This window comes from Amblyomma mixtum, chromosome 9 (genome assembly GCF_055824585.1).
Source record: "Amblyomma mixtum isolate Tamu chromosome 9, ASM5582458v1, whole genome shotgun sequence".
In the NCBI taxonomy this organism is placed as follows: Eukaryota; Metazoa; Arthropoda; class Arachnida; order Ixodida; family Ixodidae; genus Amblyomma; species Amblyomma mixtum.
The window spans coordinates 96,439,201-96,463,531 of NC_143020.1; the positions used below are offsets into that span (position 1 = coordinate 96,439,201).

Genomic DNA, 24,331 nt, shown 5'->3' on the forward strand with positions numbered 1-24,331 from the left:
CAAATCTTTAATAGCAATACATCCTCAGACTTTCTGGTAGCTTCGCCTTTTTGTTCATAAAGAGGTCCACAGAAACTTACAAAATCTAGATGAACAGCATATCCGAAACAGACCAGCGGCCAATTAGTCTTCAAAAAGCGTTTTTAATGATTCCAGTTTCCTCTACGATACATTGATCGTATAACTTAAAGTGATCGTCCTTCTTAGAACGCATTAATACACTCGTTCAGTATATTGTTCGAACCTCCCGTATGACATCGCTACCTGAAAAACTGAACCTTTACCTAGCATCCTCTAGACTTGAAGGCCGTCATTAATCTTTATTAACACGAGATCATTTATCCTGCTTAATTGGTGACCTCCTCGCTGGTGTGCGTGGCGTCTGTTATGCTTAGCGAGCAAACGAATGCGAGCTCCTAATTAGTGCAGTGAAACTTCCAGCTCTCGTGTGCGCTGCGCTTAGCCCTAAAGGTTAAAGTTCACCTTCTGTTTTTCACCTCCGAAAAGTTAGTCCGAACTGCTCGTTTCACGCTCATCATATGCGTCTTCGTCGGAAAGCAATACTAACGTAGAATGAAGGCACGGTCGACATACGAAGAAGTTGAAACGGTTTAATTTGCGACAAAGTTTCTTTGTCAAGTACAGTTTTAAGGAGGCGCCTTCATATGTTCAGATTTCAAGTGCCTCATCATGCACAGCCATGGCTGATTTAGCTGCAGGAGTGGAAATTTGCTTCGCGGTTGAAAACGCTTACGCTCTAGGCGCCGATACTCTCATGCGGATTAATGTCCGAATTATTTGCTGTCAACTGAGAACAAACGTATAAACTACCGTACTACTACGTACTAGTAGCTTTCGCACCACTTACGGTTGTGGTAAAGACATTTTGTTTCAGATAAAGAAGTGAGGTAAAAGATATTTCCAGCTGCAGGAAAGGCCACTTGTTTCTTCGACACCTAATTTGGGCCTAGCGAGAATAAAACATGTTTCAAGGGGGATAGGTTCATTTGGGGTTTAACGTCCCGAAGCAACTCAGGCTACGAGGGACGCCGTAGTGGAGGGCTCCGGAAATTTCGACCACCTGGCGTTCTTTAACGTGCACTGACATCGCACAGCACACGGGCCTCTAGAATTTTGCCTTCATCAAAATTCGGCCGCCGCGGCCGGGATCGAACCCGAGTCATTCGGGGTTAGCAGCCGAGCGCCGTGACCACTGAGCCACCGCGGCGGGGAACAACCTTTTTTTTTTTTGTAATTCTGATCTCATCATGTGCCGCACTGACCTGTCAGCTCAAGCCAACGCTGGAGAGGGACTTAGGTACAGTCGGGGACAAAAGTCTCCGGACCACGTGTTCCTCTAACGAAGCCGATAGCTCTGCTATTAGTCGGCGGCTGGAGGTAAAAGTTAAATTTTTGTTCTTTCATCTCAGCAAGTGCGGTCGCCAGCCGCTATCTGATAGTAGAGCTATAAGCTTCGTTTGACGAACACGTGGTCCGGAGACTTTTGTCCCTGACTGCACAGCTAATCATGGATTTCTAAAAAAAAAAAACTCATGAAATAATAGGCATTGCAATAGAACCGTCGCATGCCGCGGTTCAAGTTCACATAATGTTCATTCTGGGACCACTTTCTTAACTTAGTGTCTGATGCCTGCTCTCGCCAAAGCTAACTTGTTCAGAATTCTAGACTTGTACTCTGTTTTGCGTAATTTTCCCTAAGTGTCTTTTGTGTGACCTGTTGCGTTTAACTTACCTTGACTAGGCAACTCACCTTCCATTACTGCGTTCATTAGCACGAGCGCAGTGCATGTACACGAGCTCCCAGTTGAAGACTTCTGGGCCGCCTTTGGTCGGATTTGTTTCTAGATGTCTTATAGTTGTAACAACCACTAGGCAGTGCTATAATGAAGACTGACTAGTCAAGGGAAGCTAAGCAACACAAGTTAAAAGTTAAACTGAGTTAAATGCTAAATGCTTAAATTTTACCCTTTTGCAGTATTTACCACCTGTCGCCTTGTCTTCCAAGCGCACCCAGTGCCCGTTCTCAGAAGGCGCAAACGTTATTTCAGCTCGAGTGTTCTAAGCTGTTTAGCATATTTTCGAGCTCGCTAATCTACCTTGACTAGACTAGTTCGCCTATATTTGGGGAACTGCCAGGTGCGACTCACCTAAGCGCGCAGACTTCGTTTAACGTAAACTTTCTTTTATTTGTGGCCTTTCCCGCCGCATAATTTTAAACGAATTTCTGCATAACTATTTTCTACATTTTTTTCCCCCGAATCTATGTGCCACTTCTATGCACGCTGCATACGGCACGAGTAGTCGAGTGAAGTGACGCATCCAGCCTATCTCTCACTAAAGCATAGAGCCCTAACCTAGCTTAAGTTACCCTGATTTTTTCGTCTCGGGGACTTTATTTCCCTATTTTATCACGAATTCCTTTGTTCGGTGATGTATTCACACGTCGCTTTCTCGCTTCTCTTCCTGCTGGAAGTATAATGCGAAACAGCACATTGTGATAAACATGTTTCGGACGGCATTTCGCTATTGAGGCGGAGAATTTTCTAAGGTTTCGCATGATCAACAGGCTTCTCTCTAGCGCCGTACAGCCTATAGCGCCTGCTTGCGCACGTTGACGGCGTCAGTTTTGCTTTGCACGTATCGCGAAGCACGCCACGTTGAATTTCAAAGTGAGCGCTGAAGGCTTCCTTGAAGCAGGAAGACCTACACTAGTTCGCGGGCTTTGGGAAATGCATTGTGACGGGCTTCACTTCGAGCTGCTCCCAGAGCGGCACCGCCGAAGACTTGTGCTGCTTTTTGTTTTCTAAATACGTTGCGAGCGCTCCTTCACTTCGAGCAGTCCGTTGTGAAGGAAATAAAGGCAGGCTTTTCGAAAACCGATTTGTTTGATTGATTGATTGATTGATTGATTGATTGATTGATTGATTGATTGATTGATTGATTGATTGATTGATTGATTGATTGATTGATTGATTGATTGATTGATTGATTGATTGATTGATTGATTGATTGATTGATTGATTGATCGATTGATTGATTGATTGATTGATTGATTGATTGATCGATCGATCGATCGAATGATTGAATTATATATAGACTTAGAGACTGATTGACTAACTGGCTGATCGATCGATCGATCGATCGAATGATTGAATTATATATAGACTTACAGACTGATTGACTAACTGGCTGATAGATCGATCGATCGATTGATTGATTGATCGAATGATTGAACTATATATATAGACTTATAGACTGATTTACTAACTGGCTGATCAATTGATTGATTGATTGATTGATTGATTGATTGATTGATTGATTGATTGATTGATTGATTGATTGATTGATTGATTGATTGATTGATTGATTGATTGATTGATTGATTGATTCCACAAAACAGTAAAGCACGGGATCATGAAATTCCCATCATCGCTGGGTTGGTGGCGGAAGTGAATAGTTGATAGTAATGATAGCCAAGGATGGGAGGAGGAGGATATACAGAAGGAGCCCTGTATTTTAGATTCAGGTTTGTTCTTGTTGCAAAAAAAAACGGCTGCACCAGCCTTTGGCAATGGAGTAAACAACTTGCCATTGCTTGCAACCAATCAACTATCACAGGCGCTGGCTATCAAAAGTACAGATATAATAAGAAAAATTAACGAAAGAAATGTTAAGAAATGTAGCTGCTGTACTGACATTCTACAATCTTTCCATTACATATTATCCTCATGATCCTTGACAACGGCGCCATAGAACCCCTTCAGGCCGTGTGACGAGTTATCTGAAGGCGCAAACTTTGAATCATTGCATTGCGCTCAGCCCCATTTGACACCAATTACAAGTACTTCGACCATGATCCTCGTCTCTGAAGACGTAAGGAGCTCTCAACAGACACCTCTTTCTTCATAGCAAAGCTACACGCAATTCCAACGAATACAAAAAAAAAGGAAAAGGCAATTAAATCCGGCCCGCAACCTCACACACTGTCTCGCAAGCTATCTTACAGAGCGAACACCTTCTCTTCGCAGCAAAAAAAAAATAAAACAAGGGGGGAGGGGTGGGGGGGACAACGCACAGAGGCGCTGAGAAGTCGACCTGTTCTCCCTACGTTGCCTGGCGACGAAGAAGTGCGGAAATTCTATCCGACGAAATGTCACGCGAGCTAGGGGCGCAAGCCTGCAACGGGTAATTCCTTTGGAATGCAAAATCATAGACGCGCCGAGTCGCCCTCCCACTCCCGTCCCGCTTCCCAGCAACCCCCTTTTCGATCCGCATTGGTCGGTACTTCTCGCACGCTCTGTCTTCGCTCTCGCAAGTACGTACTTAGGGCCTTACGTCGCCGAGACGACCACGTGAAATTAGCAGACGCTCTGGAATAGGAGCTGGTCGTAAGGGAAAAGGAGATCGGGAAAGTGTTACAAAATACTGAGAGGACAGAACACAAAGGACCAAGAGAGACCTTAGAAAAGGGGGGGGGGGGGGGGGGGGGGGGCACCGAGCGAATCTTTATTGCAAAGGCAAATTCTGGATGTCACGAAAAAAAAAAAAAATTAGCAACCATCTCAAAGTGTGCAGAGTACACTTTGCATAGCGGAGTTAGTTGCAGACGTCCTCGGTGTCTCTTCCAAGTATGACGTTTGGCTTGGTTCGGTTTTGCGGGGTTTAAAGTCCCATACCGACTCAGGCTTTGAAGGACGCCATAGTGAAGGGCTGTGGATAATTTCGACCACTTTTGAACATAACATAACGAATATAACTCGCGAGATCAACCTCCTAACTAGTTTCCCAATCCTTAGAAGAACGCTTAGGTATTTATCTGAATTGTTGGGAGCCTCGAGATCCTTGCTGAGCCAAGGATGGCCGTGGAGGTTACCCGACCTTTAAAGCTTCTGCTAACAGCTATTTTTTAAAACGTCTGTGCTTTACCAATTAGGTAGTAAAAATAACTTTTTAGGCCATTTACTCCACCGTGGTTACACACTTTGGTTTCATATTCTGCACGAAACAATTTTTCTATACCTTGAGCTTGGCGCGTGATAGCCTGAGATGCTTATGTGCCAGTAAACCAAACACAATACGGCCTTCTAAATCTGATTAGTGTCGTTTAATGTCCTTGACAGCAAAAACCAGCTGAGAATGACCTTAGGTGCCAAACCGAAATTTTTGTAGAACATATTCGTCTACAGATATGTACGCTCACTCATAAAACTATCTCAGTTGTTTGTACAGAAAACTACAGAAGAATTCAACTTCAGCCGTGTACTAGTTTCCTGTTACTATGACGATGACGAAGTTACGCCACGATGACGAAGCTTTCTCTTTGCTCGCACGCATACGTTCCCCTTCGATAATTTTCTCGACGGACCTGTGTGAAAACCGTTATTCAGAGAAAAGCGGTTGCCGTTGCATGCCGAAATCACTCTCTTCTTCTTTATGAAGAAGTAATAGACAGACAAAAGCTAACTCTTAACGCCGGCCACTCTACCTCAAACTTCCTTTAAACTTTGTCTTTAAGAGAGCAAAGGCGCCGACTTACTGCTAGCTACGAGTTAACCGCGCACTTCCCGAATAAATCCCTTCAAACAGCTACTCGCTCAATCGAAGAAACTCCTGCCTGCCGAAGCGTGGGAAAAGAAATACTGGTCGCTGCCATCGCCGCGTGACGGAGGGACCTCCTGGAAAAACCGAAACGAAGTAAATCTTACTAAAAAAAACTGTAAACGCGAAGACTATAAGAAAGGAACAAAATCCGCTCGTAAAAGAGCGAGCATAATTCTAAGTAATAGGGACAAGAAGCAGTCACGAGAGTAAGGAAAAGCCGATGCGGTTTTCGCGAAGCTACGAAGTCGTTTCCCGATAAGATCGATCGGTCCAGGAGCGCAGCACCTTGGTGACGTCATGGACGAATTCAGTTAACATCGACCAGAGGAGCAGCGGCGCTCGCTCAGGTGCGCCCCCTCACGCCCAGTCTTCCCCCTTTCCCATTCCTGGCACCCTCCCCTCCGCGTGCAAGAAGGTCGATACCTTGTGCACGCCAGCCGATGCTATTGGCGATGCTTGCACTGAAAAGGCAGTGCACGAAGCGAAATTGTTCGTGTTGTGGTGGACGAACGGAATGTACTGTGGCCGCGGCCGAACGGGCTGTTGTCGCTGAACAGAATCTATCAATCAGCGAGTCAAAGAAGTGATCAGTCAATTGATTGATCTTCATTACTATATTTCCGGCGAAATATTACTATGAAGCATAAAGGAGTTAAGTGGGGGGGCATTGTGGAGGAGCCTGTGTTGCGGCCCAATGGAGGTGGTGGTCTGCCTGCGGTCTATAGTCAAGCCGGCGTAGCGATCAACCGGTAATAGTTTTCGGGAGCAAAAATATCTTACCACGTAATATTACGCCTTACAACCACTGTGATCCATCACATGGTATGCCCGTATTGTTTCTCAGCATTAGGCCACAGGTTAGGTTCGTTTTCGTTGTAGGCAACCACTGCAGTCCTGTAGAGTTCCGTGTTTACTAAGTATAACGAGTCCTTCAATAAATTTGAATAAACGAAGTGTTTGATAGAGTAGCTTTTTTAATTTTTATGAATAACATATAAGACACGTGATAAAACTAATGATATTATATCCGACAGTTGTTTTACAGTGTTAGGTAACGGTACTTTCTCTGGGTGAACCAACAGGGCCACCGCGATACGTCGTAGCATGATACCTTGGTCGTGCCTTGCTGCGAACACCGTTAAGGCTTAAGGGGTTCTAGAAACGGCTAAACGCGTGGAGCAAAAAATTTGTTTCCGAATACGAGCGGAAGTACGGGGTGGCGAAACCTGGCTTGAGGTAGGGGATCTTGGTCGTCGCCCCTGTTAGGATAACCTTGTGTCGGAGGCCACGGCGAACGTTTTCTGGGGTATGGAAATACTCTTAGACGCCGATGGCCCAAGTCTGGCCAAAAGCGAATGCTCCTCCTCGACGGAGGCCTGGAAAAGAGCTCGACTGTATCAGGATAATCTAAGAAAACCGACGCTGTTCCCACTCCCAGCTAATTCCCATAGCCTATACCTTTCAACCAATTTCCTGTTCCTCACTGTCCATCCCTAACCGCTACGTCGCAGGGGAGACCAGGGGAGTCTCCCTGGGTCCGCTCCTTATGCTGTGCCAAAGATCCACCGTGCGAAGGAAGACGGGCATATACGACTGCCCGTCTATTTAGCCTTATGCTGTGCTAAATGGCTTAATCTTATGAGCATTTAGATTCAGAAACTCAACTGCAGATGCCATTTAAAAGTGCATTCTCGCTGTGTTGTCGGACGGGAATAGCACCGATGAATCGATTAAGTATATCGGTAGGGTTTAGCGCTTGTTGACTCGGAAACCTAGACCATCAGTCTTTCATCTTAACAGCTGGTCACCAAATCATAATACATTTTGAATGTGGTAAATAAAAAAGGCGGAGTTGAAAGAACAAGTTCGGACGATGAATTTTTCAACTTTAGCTCAATGAAAAAAATTTATCATACTTTCAGAGCTGTTCCTAATATTACCGCAATTTCCGGCATACAGCGGGTGTGTTCACAGGGCTCAAGCTTGGCTGCATATTATACATATTCTACACCCTGTGTATACTGGGCATTGGCCGATATTGAAGAAGAAAATGCTGTACAGTCTGTACCTTTAGACGGGCCGCTAAAGCCAAAATTTCAACCTTTAAATGTGCATAGCCCGCGGGTTGTATGCCAGAATTTACGACATGTAGAGACAGAGAAAGATCAAGACTGCCTTTGCTAAGCCTGAGCCTAAGAAATGGAGAAGGGGCGTTACATAGCAAGGAAAGAGGGTGTAACAAGCTGATTTTGAAGTCAGTTACCCGGTACTCGCTGTGACAGATCGGATGGATGGGATAGCCCCCACGCCATACGTGGGTGGGTTCGTGGCAGTCGTGCTGCAACTTATATGCCTCCGCAGTGCATACAATCCGGTTGGTTTCGCACAGAATGCTGAATAGTGGCCTAATTTTTTCGATTTACTTCGCGTTTCCCTACAAGCAACAGAGTTCGCACCGTTCAACCCGCGAGCTCGTTAAAATGTTTGCGAAAAAGCCTCTTAAGATATCTTTCCCGCACCCCGGGGGCATCCGAAGCAGGATGAATCAAGAGTTCTACTCCAGTTTAATTCCCTTTTAATTATTACTCCCCCCTTTATCCTTGTGTGAAGCTACGTCGTGTCACTACTATCTCTGGCAGGTTCCAGCTGACGCAGTGGACGAACGCAATGATATTCATTCGGTGAAAAAGGATTGGTGCATTGTGGTGCAAGTAATCTCTTTCGGTTTGTTTCGTAATTTTTTTTTCATCTACGTCATTTGTTCTGTAACTATCGCGCCCCACATTCTCATATATATCCCCTTCATCGCTGCTGGCGCGTATGAGCGAAATATAATCGCGATAAACAAAACACTGGTGCCTCAGTGCCATTCGTTTTGTAAAGAAAGCTGCATTGTCCGCGAACTTGCGATTTCGCTGTGGCGGTGCTTCGAGGACGCATAGAAACCGACCTTGAGCCGTTGCCTCGCAGCCATCGCAGCTGGCGGACGCCGCGCGCTCGCCGCGCTATCTGGCATGACGTCATACCGCGCGCCTCGACGCAAAGCCACCGCCGTTTGGTATGACGTCACACCGCTTGCCTCGTCGTTGCGCTCGCCTCCGCTCGCTTCGCCAGCTTGTCGCATGCCTGCTTTGGCTACGTATATCCAGGCATAGCAAAGCTAAGCCACTGCCAATTTGATTAGCGTTTCTGTTGCGATTAATATAGCTGTTCGCCATTGGCTCCACTGTCACCTCTAATGTGCAATTCGACGGCGTAGACAATCTGAATAAAACGCAATTAATCAAAAAGAGCGACAGTGTTAAAGTTCAACTTGTTTACTCCCACTCTTCCTCGCTGCTTCATCCGATGCCGCTTCAATTCTCTTCACTGTCGGATCCACTTCTCTATCCATGTTATACTATATCCAAACAACCGTTACACAATCACAAAACTTATCGGTTCCAACTTTATTCAATTCTTATCATCTTCGGCCACATCCATTTGTTCAATCAACGCCACGCCCCACCATCGCCGCGTCAACCATTCGCCGCTGAAAATGATTAGAGCGGAATACTCTTATAAAAGTGGTCTTGACTGTCTGTAGACTGTCTATAGACATCTTGTAGACTCATTTGCCTTCCTATTGATATTTTTCTAAGACGCGGGTGCGATCCCGGCCGCGGCGGCTGAATTTCTTTGGAGGAGAAATTCGAGGCCCGTGTACTGTGCGATGTCAGTGCACGTTAAAGAACCCCAGGTGGTCGAAATTTCCGGAGCCCTCCACTACGGCGTCTCTCATACATAGCCTTAGTCGCTTTGGGACGCTAAACCCCATAAACCAAACCTATAGATATTTTCTTTTGTTCATTTATAGTCTATAGACTGTGTGTCGACAAAATTCGACTAAAACTGTATGGCCATGATTATATAGATTATCGATAGACTGTCTATAGAGTTTGTGTTGCCTACAGACTAGACTATAGGAATTGCCAATAGAAGACTTCATAGACAAAAATCTGTGGACAGTCTGTAGGCTGTGTAAAGAGATTTTTGTAAGGGTAAAATAAAAAAAAGTATGATTGTGTTCCAATTCGGCTAATCAATTCCAATTAAATTCATTCTTAACTGCCCAAAGCGACGCCAGCTTCTAAAATCTGCCCTGCATATCGAGTGGTCCACATCTTTACCTCCGATATCAACCGGTCTGTCTGTATATTGCGGACGTCAAGAATTGAATAGTTGATTGATTGATCCCAAAACGACTCGGGCTATGAGAGACGCCGTAGTGAAGGGCTCCGGAAATTTCGACTGCATGGGGTTCTTTAACCTGCACTGACATCGCGCAGCACACGGGCCTAAAGAATTAAGAAGGGAATAGTAGTTACAATAGAGTAGTAGTTAGTATATAATAGTAGTTAGTGGGCAAGGACCATAACGTTATTCAGCCAGCAAGAAGTGGTCCACTTTTCTGAGTTCCGACGAAGTCGCGGCCACTCCGCGACTCCCCGAGACACAGAAGGCCAGCTGGGCATTCCACAGCGAGCCGAGAGAGGGTCGGGACTTTCTATAAATACGGGCGCTCGCGTTTTGGCCATGTTGTCGGGAACTGCGTCGCATCCCAACGGCAGCTCAAGAATGCGTGCAGCACCGACGCTGTACGGTTGCTATCCGCTCCTTTGTCCTATTTGTGCGTTTGTATGTCTCAGCTTACCGACCTTCGGTTGGCGTTGAGACTTGCGCATAAAACCAGACTAATTGTTTACGCGTAAAAACTCACGAACTGGCTTTAAATTAGCTTGGAAACATGGCACAAACTGGTCTTCATCTTTATGCGCAGTTAAGTGTTTGCCTTCGGCTAGAGTCCACGCATGAGACATGTGTAAATTTAATGCTTGCCTAGTTTCTTATTGACTTTTAACAAAATGAAAATTACGCAGCGAACAAATATAAACTATTACGCGTCATTATTTACTTACTGGCCTTCGATTAGCTTGGAACCTCACAAAAAATCATCTAACCTGTTATACTTAGCGACTTACTCGTGGTCATTGCTTAGCGTTGTCTACTTATCTAGGCGTGACTATGTATTCACGGTCTTTAGTTAACTTGCCACAGCTCAAAATAATTTTGCGTGACTATTACTTTACTGCCTTCACCTAACATTAGTACTGACGTATCAAGCAAGTTTTAATGCAGTTTGAATTTTACTATTATCCCACACATAATAAGATACACATGATTCTGCATGATCCCGGTTCTTTCAGTCAGTGGATAGCTCTCTTTTAATTTTTGGTTTTCGTGTCGCACTCTCCGCATGGCGCCTGACCCCTTGTATGTTCATGCGGATCTGCTTGAAGCAAATTAGTATATTATGCTGAAAAATAAACGACCAAACCTGGTGATAGTTGACTCTTTGTTAGACTTTTCTTTTCTTTTCTGCGTCGCACTAGTAAGCGTGTCTGGGGAGCCTAAATATCGTGACGATGGAAGCAAAGTGGTTTCTCTAATTATCATTGTGGATAACGGCCTGTGGGGCGAGTCGGTGCATGATTTGAACGGCGGTGAAACGACAACTGCACAAGAAAATGGCGATGAGCACATGTACTTGAGCATAAGAACGACTCGAACACGTAACAGGGCCCACTGTACAAGAAAGATAGTTCAGAATAACGGGGGCGAATTGGTGCATGATTAAATGAGCGGCGGTGCAGCGACAAAGACATTGGCCTTTTCTCGCGCAATATTGGGGGTTAATTTAATTATCAACGCGTAAGTAAAGCTTTGTTGTGCCTCAGTTAGGTTAGTTGTAGCAGAACAAGGCTTCAGTGACAAGCAAATTAAGGCTCTAACGTAACTAAACCCACAACTAACATGCGCTCAACGCCTCACGGTGGCGCAACTAGCAACCAGCTCAGAACACAACCTAAACATAAGGGCGTAAAAAAGAGAATAAGTTGTCCTCTAGCGCACACTTATTCCCTTTTTACTCCCGTATAGGCGTATTCGTGTTTATAATGCGTTGGCTTGTGTCAGGGAGGAAACTTTTTCTTGATTGAGTGTTTCGGGAACTATCTATGGAGCTGTTCTACTAACTATTCTCAGCACTTCACAGTGCTTACTCTCAGAACTATGCTAGCCAGTGGAAAGGACACCCGTCACACTTTCTAAATTACTTGAAACCATATATTATTGCTGCGAAGGCTTGTAATGTTTGTTCATTCGTCAACGCTTTCTGCGCACAGCTTTATCACTTGCCACGTAGCGCTAAACCGACACCGACACAGGGAGACAAACAGGACGGGCGCTAACATCAACAAAGCGAGTTCTCTCTTAAATAGGAGACAGTGCGGCTGATAGGGATATTTCATTTGGTGTGCTCATACCGCTCTACAGCGTCCATTCCCTCATAAATGCATCTGTCTTTTTTCCGAGTGGTCAGCAAAACGGGAGGCATGGTGAACCATTGCGACCAGTTCTGGGGCTGTTTTTTTGGGCGGAACGGTGAACTTCGGTCCTAGTTCAAGCACACGTGACACTTCGCGAGGAAGGGAGATTACGTCTGTGCAGTAGACGTTGCTCACCGCTGTGCATGTCGTCCTAGGGAGCAGATACCTCAGAGCTGGCAAGACTTGTTGCCAGATGAGTTCCGCGGACCTTCCGGCGATGACGAGGTGTTCCCGAAAGGCCTGCTCACTTCGAGAAAGGCCACACACTGCTTGCAGACGGAGGTGTAGAGCGTTCTTGTGAAGGCGGGTTATATCCTGCCATTTAGGCCTCATGATTCTGCATATCTCGACACCGTGTCCTTGTGATGGAAAATAACCGCCGAACCACCAGAGCAGTTCTGGTGGTAGGATCCTGTGTCGAATGTAGAATCCGAGCATCCTTGATTTGCAAGCAGCCGTGGCAGTGACGGCGACTGTAGTGCATGGTTGCAAAGACGTACATGGAAAAGGGCCCTTTGTAGAAGAAATAAAATTTGCCAGAATGGAAGCTTGGGCGAGTTGGTGATGGTTCACCTGCTATGTGGCATGTGAACCGTCACCAACTCGCTCAAGCTTCTATTCTGGCAAATTTTATCACTTATAGTCATGCTGGACGCCACCAGGTTTGTCTCAAAAAATCGCATCCACCCGCAGCTGCTTCTACGTGCTTTGAGATGGTTGCTTTTCGTGCTTTATCTCGAAAGTTCTTCGTGAGCTTTGAATTGAGCGCAGCCGCGAGCAGCTGAGATTCTGTCCTAAGACGACCACCGAGCCCGTCTACTGCTGTCGCCGTCGCCAAGTTGCGGGCGCAGGTCAGCCGATTAAAGTTTTTCTTTTGTAAGAAATTCGGCTACTACCTGACTGTCAAACTGTTGTCGCCAGTACATGATAATGACTGGGTATTGTTTTTCAATCCAGTTTCAATGTGCTTTTATTTGTAATCATGAAAACAAACAATTCAGGCAGCGAGGACACAAGGCCCCTAGTATGAAACTTTCACTAGGCAGTTTTTCTTTGCAAAGTTGCTGCTTCACTATCTTTGCGAACAATTCGCACGAGAGGTATCTTTAAAGAGAAACATTTAAAAGGAAGGAGGCTACAAGACGGAAGTGAGAATGACAAGGAAGAAATGCGAATTTGGAAGGTGGTCCCTTCCTGTGAGCGGTTAATCTTTTTATTTTTGCGTGACTGGATGCTTTTATTCATTTCACTTTCTCCTGCAGTCCCCAATTGTTATAGGCATTGGGCTGCGTTCAAGAAAGTAATGCATCTCCCACTTACCCCGCCCGCTTTAGTTCTCAAAGTTTACCGAAAATCTTGAGGCCAATGTGCTGGCGAAATATATAATTTTGTTGACAGGTATCAAAACATAAATCATACCAAACTATTTCCTACTGTCCTAGCATCACGCTCACCGAATATTAAAAGGGCAGCTGGATAGAAACACAGTCAATTTAACAAAATTCAGAGGGTCGCATTTTTCCCCACCCTGTAGAAAATTATAAACAGTGTATGGGGCAATATGACACGCCTTTCTGAAGTCAATATATTATTCATCCTTTAAAGAAAGCTATAAAAGTTATAGCCGCCGCGGTGGCTCAGTGACTATGGTGCTCGGCTGCTGACCCAAAAGACGCGGGTTCGATCCCGGCCGCGGCGGCTAGAATTTCTTTGGAGGAGAAATTCTTGAGGCCCGTGTACTGTGCGATGTCAGTGCACGTTAAAGAACCCCAGGTGGTCGAAATTTCCGGAGCCCTCCACTACGGCGTCTCTCATAGCCTTAGTAGCTTTGGGACGTTAAACCCCATAAACTAACTAACTAACTATAAAAGTTATAGATCTTTAGAGCTAGCAATTGAACTATTATATTCATTTCAATTCCTCCTAGACACCACAATGTAGCCTGTTGCTAAAATAATGCTATTAGGAATTCGAGGAGTACACATCCTTAAAGCTTCTGCATAAGATAACAGCAAAAACCAATTTTAATAACTAAACGCTTGCATTATTCTAGTAGCCAGGTTTACTGAGAGGCGCAGTTTTGAAAGATATAGTGTGTAAACTTTCGCTCGCACCTTTCCCGCCGCTTTCTCATTCACCAAAGTCCACTTCGCAATTTGTTTTTCTCTGCTCAGAAGCAGTCAATCTGGTCACACCTTGACCTCCATTCTAGCGGATATGTCGGGGGTCAAACCAGTGAAGTGTCAAATTACTATTATTATTGCGCGTTTAAAAGTTAACGGACGTTAAGTATACAAATGCCGCGTTTTCCCCGCGTCCCGTTTCGTCTCCCTTTCCCTAACGTAGGCGTAACGCTGGGCGTAAGATAAATTTTCCAGCATCTCATATTGCTCCAGTTTTGAAGTTTTCACACTTTCTTCGAAGGAATATTTTGGCGTATCTTCAGAATAAGTAAAAATCCAAGTAAGTTGATAAGTGAATGTTGCTAAAGAAAGCACGGTTCGGGTAGCAGCACGGCACGAATAAGTACCGTGATGACCAGAGAATCTTTTTTTGTTATTATTTTCTTTCCAGCCAATCTGACATTCATTCTTTCACGAGCAACAAGTTGATATTTTCATTTTCACAGTCATTTATTTACTTTCTTCCAACTAACCTGCAATCTTACCGAAATGACATTCTATTTGAGCGGAACAAGCTTCATATTGAAAGAACGTCCAAAGCGCTTTCACCGTTTTTTTTTATTTCTTTTCGCGGAGGGCACAGACGTCGCTTCAGACGCTAACAGTTGCGCTTCGAAGAAATTCTTGAAAAAGAAAAGAATTTCTGATGAGTGTTTCGCCGCCCATATTCTCCTAAGCCCTAAACACGCACGATAGATGTTCTTCACACATATATTGCGAGAATGGAAACCTTGAGTGTCAACGACGGGCTTTCATTTCAGCCAACGACAGCGCATTTCAAGCATATTGCCTGTGGATCTCCCCCCCCCCCCCTCCCCCTCTTCTGTGGGCTCCTATGAATTCCCAAAAAGAGGCATCTAAGAGAAATGTGAGGTGAGGAAGCTTTAGTCCCGCCCAGAACATCCGTCGCTCTCGTCGAAAAGAAAAAACAAGAAGCTTTAAAACCCGAAGCGCTGCTATTCGGGTAGTGGAAATAGAACGGGGCTGGAAAAAGAAAGATAAAAAGAGATATACAGACGCATCTTTACTGCGCATGCGTGTTAAGCCCAGTACGTAGAAGAAGGTATTCTGTTTACTCGACGCCTTGACAGGCTTTGGCAGCTACGCCAGCCCGAAATGAAGTCGTCTCCGCTCGGACTATTCCACAATCTCCTTCCTACTCCGCCTCTTCGCCCGTCTATCCCTGAAAATCTCTGTCTTCTGCCGTTCTCTATCGGTACCTCTTTTCCTCACGCTAAATCCCTCGCTCCTGTGCGGTGCTCTCCCGTTTTAACCCGTTGCTATAGGAACGTTGTTCGGGAATTTTTCGACGTTGTGAGAAAAGCCTGTGGCTGCTCGACAGGTCGTCTTCTTCCAGGCCCGATAGGGATAAGGAAAGAGCCGGTCTACAACCACGGTGACAAGCCCGAATGTATTAGTCAAGAAACTCCGCCTGTTCTTTTTCAGGGTCGCCTGTATGCCGCAAACTTGCCGCGAGATAGGTCTGTTGTCTTCAGCGGTAATATCCCGCTGCCCAGTCTGAATGAGCAAATGACATGACATCCTCTGCCTGTCTATGTGTCTTTATACTTCTCTACGTTTTAAACAGGAAGGAGTAAAAAGGAGCAAACTCCCTTCTAGAGCACTCTTTTATAAAAGATAGTAAGCTAGAGGATAGCTTACTCTTTTTACTCCCTTATTGGCGTACCTATGTTTAGAGTGATGTATACGTATATGTGTGCATTCGTTTGTATGCGTGTTTGTGTGTGTTTGTGCCTGCGTGTATTGGCGTGTGTGCGTGTTCGCGTGTGAATGCGTGTGCGTATGCATGCACATGCGTTTGTGATGTACTTCTTACTGCAAGGCCGTACAAAAATTTTAGACAGTCTAAACTGTCCAAGACTTCTGTCTATGAAGTCTATAGATTTTCTATAGACAAACCTCGTAGGGTATCCTAGGCGATACAGATCTTAGATACAGTACAAACTCTATGAGTAGTGCTAATCCTATAAACATTACGAATTCTATAGACAGTCTATAAATTTATGGTCATACACCTGCAGTGAACTTTGTAATAGACAGTTTCTACACTATGAATACACAAAAGTAGAAAAAAATTCAGGGGCACTTTGTTGACCTAAAGTGTGGTGAGGCGAAAGCCTTTTGCGCGGTGTTGCTGCTTGTGTCACTGATGTGGGGTTTGGATGTCAATTAAGCACACAATTGTTTTTTGAACCTTAAATAATATAGACACTGGAGGGCGTTTGCGAGGCATTCGTCTGATTCGATGCCTTTCTGCAAACACTCTGCAGCTTCCTAGACAAGGAGAACTACGTATGCGTTGGCAGGAAGTAGCGTAGCCAATAGCACGCTTGGCTGCGGAACGGAAGGATGGTGGTTCGAAACCCATCGTGCACAGATTTTTTCTGGTCTGACTAGAAAAGCGTGACACCTCTGCTGACAACCTTCTGTCGACAACGATGAGGCATTAAAGGCTTTCGCCTTAATATGTATAGGAAGGCAAAAGAATCTGTAAGAAGTTAATAGATAGTCTTTAGGCCATTCTTATAATGGTGTGTTTCAAATCGGTTTCATAATAGTCTATAGCAACACACTCAATATCATGACTCTGCTCGCGCACAAACGTAAACCAATCGTCTGCGTCTTTTTTTTTTATTCGAGCTGTTTGCCATTAGGCATAATGAAAAAGGGAAAGAAATTTATAAAAAGGAGTGCAAACAAACCTCACTTAAAAAGCGGCAAAAGTTCGCGATAAAGTGGTTATCTTGAGTCCACTTGCGATAGTCGTCTGAAACGTCCCGTCGCAGGCCAACCTTTCTTAGGAAGCGTCGTCTCACGGAAGCTGTAGCCGGGCAAGTCCACAGCAAGTGTTTTTCGTGACACTGGTTGGGCGCAGCACCACGGTGGGGACACTTGCCAGTCACTTGGAAACGTTTGTCACGCCACCGATGACGCACAGAAGGAGTCAGAGCCGCTCCTGCCCGAATCCGGCGCACATGTACCTCCTCCTCCCGAGTGAGACTCCGGGGGAGAGCGTACGAACACGGGGGAACGAGAGCGCGTGTTCGCTGACGCAAAGCACGTTTCTCGGAAACATGGGACAGGAACGGATCTGAGGGAAGAAGGGAAGGTGGCGGGATATCGCATTGAAAATCGTCTGCGTCTCGCACTGCCGCAGATATGCTAGTTCTGAATTGAGGCAATGCAATCAAGCCAAACGGCGCGCACCTTTCAGCGGTCACGTGATCGCCTTCTGTCAGCCGTAACAAGTGAATATGCAGTGCTTCCAAAAACACGGTCACAACGACAAATGTTTCTTTCGTTACAAGATTACAACTGACATCGTCGTATTCTGGCGCAGTCAAGTCACCTTCAACAGCGGAATATTCACGCTTGTGTGCTGCGCATCTTCTAGAGTGCTACAAGATCTAGACTCTCTTTATAAATTTTGAGCTTGCTCAGGGGTAGAAGCATAGTCTTTCGTTCACAGAATCGCTAGAAGTGGTTTCACTATGCACACGATGTACTTCCTTCAATTAAACTAACAGATTTTGCTCTGTTTCTTCTTCTTTTATTTCGGAGGCAAAAAGAAATCTTTTCTTAGAAGCGCTGGCCAAGTTGGTTTATGTGCCGATAAAAACATTCGCCAGTTGTTCAGTGTTCGTGTTGACCGAATTCGCTCTCTTTCGGTGCTTTATACATTACTAGCTGTTTTCAGTTCAGCCGCTGGGGCGCATCAAAGATATGAACAAAAAAAAATCTTCGGATGAGCACACAGCTGGCAAGTAAGCCTTTTTATCCCCGGATACAACCCAGACGTCCGTTCCGAGAATTTGTCTCAGGAAGCAATAGGTTTTTCGAAAACACAGGTTAGTGTCGCGGATGCAGGTTGAGTCGAAAAGACTGGTTGCCTGAACGGTTCCACGGAAATTCTTCGGAGGAGAGAAAACGTTTCCGCTTTTATTCTTCAGCTTGGCCCAGAGACGTTTAACTAACACTACGTATTAATAACTAAAAGCGCTAGGAATTAATGAGAATATACGTCTTGAAAATAACTTAGTGAAAATTTAATTGACCGTCCCAGAGCGCACATTTATGTAAAACTTCTTGCGGTTGTATGCAACATGACAGAGAACAAAGTTTTTGCACACACAAAAAATGGAAGACGCTTAAGCTTCGCCTTTACGAGTGCAACGCGACAGCATGTTGCACCGCTGCCAGGGAGTCCACGGACGGCCATCGCCCGTTCAGCGCGACGCTTTGCCCTTTGGAAACACCTTGAACGCAACGCATTTTAAGGTGAAAGCCTTTAATGGTTCATACTGTTGCCCGTTGCAAAGCGTGTCACACTCGTTTAACTCATGAACTAAAGATAGAAAAAAAGATTGAAGAAAACAATGGTTGCTTCACAAAGAGGAGGAAAAAATGAGCCTAGAAGCCAAGTTTGATGACTGTAGCATAATTAGTTAATTCATTATGGGCAGTAATGTCGAAATTGCGCCGAAATAGCGCGGACGTCGATATAGCCCCAGAAACAGTGTGACGTCACATTCACCGAAAGTCTTCACGGCATAGTGTCCTTTGCTTTCGCCTCTCCACACTTTAGTTACCAATGTATCCTCGCATTTTTTCAGGAATAGAAATGCCACAGTAATTGTCTCACATCTCGATTGACGCCGGAACAGCACTGTAAGAGAAGGGAGGAAGGTGGGAGTGAAAGAAGAAAGGCAGAAAGATGTGCCGTAATGAAGCAAATGAATATTGGATTTGAGGAAAGGAAGCGACGCAGTAACTGTCTCACACATATAAGTGGACATCCGCAGCCCCCGATAATAGGTCGCCGGTTCGAATTCCTGCCGCACGCTAGGCTCTAACCTAACTAGTAAGTTTATGCTGCACGAAACGCTGAATCATCGTACTCATCCGGAACATTCTGCTGCAAACGGTTGGCGCGATACGATTTTTTCCGAAGCGCAGTGCCGACAACTACAAAACTACTATGACGTCGAGGGCTTTTCGACCGAACTAGATGTATACGTTGTCGAGTAAAAACGAATTCTCTAGTAGTTCACCACTAAAGTTGAGAATGGCATTTGGAAATCATACTCCAAGCGGAAACAAGTTAAAAACGATAAAAACTTTGCTTGTCACGCATAATTACGGAACCTTAATTATGGAGCATCAATACGTAGCCTTTGCTTGCCATACATAAGTACGGTGACGGACTTTTGATCCTTGCCATTGATCTTTCTTGTCTTAAAAGAGCTGATTTAAAAGGCCGTATGTTCTGTCAATGCTACTTTCTTTTAAGAGACAGCGTAATGTACCCGTTGTGCAGCAAAGCCGGCGTTGCCGTTGTCGTCGCTGCTGTTGTCACCGAAAAATCCAGAGTAGTTGTAAAAGTGGCAGTTGCAACAGGCTCCCATAGATGGCGCCAGCTACACCAGCGACGCATTGGATGTTCAGTGATCGGAGCAACCGGAAGCAACGCACAAAGCTCACGGGACGTCGGTCACTGTCTTCCTCCTTCCCTGATATAAATACGCAGCAGACGACGACTCACAGTACTATAGTAGGATACAAATAAAAAAAAAAGCAGCTGCTAACACTTGGACATGATGTGCGCCGTCTTGTAGTACTCCGCAGCCAATCACAACGCTAAAAGAAATCAGCTTTTTAATGTCCCACTCTGGCAAGCAAACCAGGCATCTAAATTCTAGAGCTGATAATTTTTATCTCGTTATTAACTTCTTCTTTACATAACAAGAAAAAAATTTCAACAATGGACTACGTTTTTGTGGTGGAGGAATTCTGTGCGGCGGTCGTGAATGTGGGCGGAGCTTCAATGCAGACTTAAGACGTATCCGTCTATAGCGTCGCCTCTCAAGCTGCTATGCAGCGGACCCACCGCTGTGTCCCCTGACCCTTGTGCTTCGAGTCAGACACGCTATACCTCTGTAAGCCACGCAGGCAAGCTCGTACGGCTTTGTTAAAGCGGGGCTATATGTAGTACGTCCTGTACTCCTTCACATAATGATTATTGACAGAGGAAACACTATGTGTCTTCGTGGGCAAGAGGAACCTATACTCTTAAAGGCGGAACTTAAGCGTCCCTCTAAAGTTTTTTTTTTTCTATTATTTCTTCCTCTTTCTACGTCTCGCGCTGCTTCCAAGTTTGCTTGCATAACGTGAATAGTTTTATGTTGGGCTTAGTGCCGCATAAGCAACATAACATATATATAGCTGTCCCATGTCTACATATACAATTAGAGATACATTGGTGATATTGCTAGCCTGGTCGGCTTTGCAGTGGGAACTAAAGAAAGACATCCGCAAGAACATCGCTTGAAGCCCAGAATAGATTCCTGGATTGAAAGAAAAGAAAATGGCCCCACCTGTGGACAATGTCCTCCAGCTGCAAAACTCTGTTGAGTAGCAAGCAGTGCATCAAAATTGAATTCTGCGCATTGACTTGCGCTGAATACTTTGTACAGCAATTGCCGTGGCTCCGCGTTCTTCCTGTTGTTGTTTTCGTTGTTTACGTCATTCAACCGCAACATAAAAGGTTGAATTCGTCTTTCACCGAACAAAACGCTGTGCGGTAAAGGACTGTCCCACACCGCCGCACCGGACAACAGCTGCTGAATTTCAGTCCTCGCAACCACGAGGAGGAGGAAGGTGGGGGGGGGACATGAGCAACAGCCGGCATCGCCAGAATTCCCTGGGGTAAAAAATACAATAAACATCAGAGCAAATAAAAACACGTCCAAGCGTCGCGCATAGCTTTCCAAGTCGGTCGCGCGCAGTCCAAACACCGCCCACACAAACTGCCGCTCTCCGAGAGAAACTGTTACTGCGAGTCGACAAAGCAAAGCATGAAGAAAGAAAGCGATAGAGAAAGAAGAAACGGAGTGAAAGTAACTCTGAGAGATAGAAAAGAAAGATCAATTTCAGCGGATAAAGGGACGACCAGGGCCATCATTCCTCCATTTGTGTTGCGGAGAGACTCAGTTTCAAGTTCAATGGAGAAGTAAAAAGGTTGCCGCCGAGACGAAAAGGAAGAGTGGTTCTTTTGATCATGACCCTCTCGCTCACACACTGTCTGTGACTGTGTGTGCGTACTTTCCCAAAAGGGAGCCGGTGGGGGGTGGGGGGGGGGGGGGGGGGGGTTGCAGGTGGGGATGATTCTGCGGGTAAAGTGCGCAGAACACTGCGTGTATGCTTTATCGTTCTCCGACGTCAAAGAGAGACATGTACTCTCCCCCCCCCCCCCCCCCCCCCCCGAACCTCCTCTGAGGGGTCACACTAGAGTTCCTCTCGGCTTTGCCGCGCAGAAGTTCCTTTGTTGGAGAGGCCCTCGGGATTCTGCCATGCTTCCTGTGTCCTCAAGCTACACGCGGCGAGCTGGTCGCGACTGCTCCTCTGTGCAAACATCGACGGGACTTATTTGCGAACCCGGCTCCATGATTAGAGGCTGACTCAGACCGGCCGAAACCCGGAGTTCCTGGTGGTATTAAGTTTACGCTTGATTGGTAATCACTGCGCGACCTCTATATTCACTCAGCTCTGCTAGGAAAACATGTGTTTTGTAAGTGGAAACGCTGCGTCTACACAGCGACTAAACAATGTCGACAAAGCACAGCGCTGTATAACACGCATGCGCATTACCATACCTGCAATATCGCTCAGAGAGAAAAAATAAAGTTTTCTGCTTAGGACTCGTCACCGTAACCCGATACTCGTGAATGCTAACTATAGATGAGGAAAAAAAAAGCATAATTTAACAGGAGGGATACATGAAGACTCGTAGTGGAAAAATGTCTTTTGCAAGTTGTTTTTTTTACTTCTTCGGTGTATTGTTACGTTACCTTCCTGTCACGTCCTCTTCATTCGTACCGGCACTGTTACCAACCGCTCAGTAGGCACTATACATTGCGTGACAAAAGGTTCGGCAAAAAATTCACAGCAGTCCTCGGAAAAGTTAGCCGACATGCTTTGCGTCTTTATTCGAAACTTTACTGGTTTGGAAACTTTATTTGCTTTCCCTCTGTGTGCGTCTATTATAACCCAACTGACGCCCGTCTGTGGCGCGGTCAATTTCCATGCTTGCCGATCACGTTTACCCGTGTTTCCGGGCTGTCTGGGGCTTGTCTTTGCCCATCAGTCAGCCCTTAGCACAATGGGACAAGGGATTTATAAAGTTTGCCGAGTTTTGTGCTGTGCGCCAGCTTTTCGGCGCTATTGTCTTCTCTTGAACCTTGTTATGACTCAGCACTAAGTGCTGCCTTCAACATTTGTCGGCAGTTCAACAACTGCGCAATGCTGAACATCTGTTAAACACGTAAAACAAAAAACTCACAGGGACACCGAATTACTTGTGTTGGCAGTGCGATAGTACTAGAAGTAGTTTATGTCATTACAGGAAGTGACGTCATGCAATGACGTCACCAGACGGGATGCGACGTCACTTGCCACCAGCCAATGGGCGAATTTTATGGCCGACGCATTTTTTTTTCTCTTTAAGACTTTTAATGCTGTCTAATTAAAAGGACAAAAATAGCAGGCATTGCGCGAACTAATGAGCCCCACAATGTTTTCCTATAGTTTGCTTGTCTAGGTACTCATTTTTTATTCTCTAAATTATGGATGCCACAGTCAAATTGTTGAGTTTGTAAAGCATAAAGAACTACTGGCGGTAACTCCATTGAAAACAAGGCTTCTATTGTCTCCGAAAAATCGCAGGAGACACGCTTCCAGCACCGGTGATGGCTGCATAAACAGCTTTTCAGTATGTCGGGAGCGGTCATGAATGTCCTTGCGACAAAAAAAAAACGCTCCTGTGTTTGAACTGTCAATTCCCGCAGAGATGGCGCCAGTTGGGCCCGTTTAGAAACACTTCTGGCGACAAAACCCGTCTAGTTTGAACAGAAAACGACCGACACGCATCAAAGCCTCAAACCATTTCCTGCAATCCAACAATGCATTTTTCCGCCTCGTTTTTCGAAAAAAAAAAGGTTGAGAATGGGGTTTCCTAATGGAAAACGCTTTGGGGGGGGGGGGGGGGGGGGGGGTAGCAGCTGCATCTCAACCTCTTTCGCCTCACTTGGATCACGTGTCCATGAATGGCATTTAGCTAGAGCTATTAGTCCGGGGATGTCCCGTGTCTTTTTCTTTATTATTTTGATGAGCATATAAAAGGGCTTGGTGCCTAACAGTCGCGCCGACAGCTACTTTTTTCACCTGTTGAAAAAAAAAAAGAACGTGACTACGCCAAGCAGTCCCTTAATGTTACGCTGATTAAGAAAAAAATAGGAAGAAAAGCACGCTCTTCCTAGTGCGAAAGCACAACGTAACGTGGTCCCAACCAAGAATGTTGTGTGAACCCTCGGAGTAACTCGGGTTAGTTCGGAGGAGCGTCGCGCAAGCTGCAACCAATGGGAGGAAGCCGAGGTGTGTTTGGGGGAGCTTCGCACCACCTGTAGTCAGTGGGAGGGTGACCTTGAGGGTGACCTTGGCCAAGTCTAGCACCGAAATAGCTCTTGCAGAAATAAATTACATATTGCCGCGACTGGGATTCGAACCCGCAGTGGTACGAATAGATCACCTTCGCTGGCCATTGCACGAGAGCAGTATGCTATCCCCACAACCGATCATGCCTCGTATTAAACTGCAACACACGCTCACCCTGTGCTTTGACTCTCGCCCTGTGCTTTGTCCATCGTGGTTCTTATCAACTTCCATCTGCCGCGCGAACAGATCAGACCAGCTAAACCTCGACCGGAGCTTAACCTGAGTGAAATATCGTCCCCAATCGTGCCGACCACCCAGCAAAGCAAAACCTTGAGTCCACCATTCAGGCTAAACACATGCTTTCGCACGTCTACTCAGTTTAACTGCGTCGAAACCCTACCGTTTTCTTCAGCAGAGAACGACCGTAAACGTATTGTTATAAAGTAAATACTGAAACAAGAAATAATACTAAAGGGTTTTTGCAACCCATGAGCCTGAACACCTATGAGAACATAAAGTGCAAGCACTATTACGTAAGTACTATATGTGATGCGATGATGACGTGAGACACGTGAATGGAGACGACTT

The 24,331-nt window shown here is 45.5% G+C and overlaps 1 protein-coding gene and 1 pseudogene across 1 annotated transcript in view; one reads left to right on the forward strand and one right to left on the reverse strand.

Moving 5' to 3' along the window:
* The window catches only part of LOC149330228 (uncharacterized), a 43,401-nt pseudogene extending 19,449 nt beyond the window's left edge, over positions 1–23,952 (reverse strand).
* The window catches only part of LOC149330227 (uncharacterized), a 272,567-nt gene that overhangs the window by 238,238 nt on the left and 9,998 nt on the right, over positions 1–24,331 (forward strand). The gene's annotated exons all lie outside the window — the stretch shown is intronic.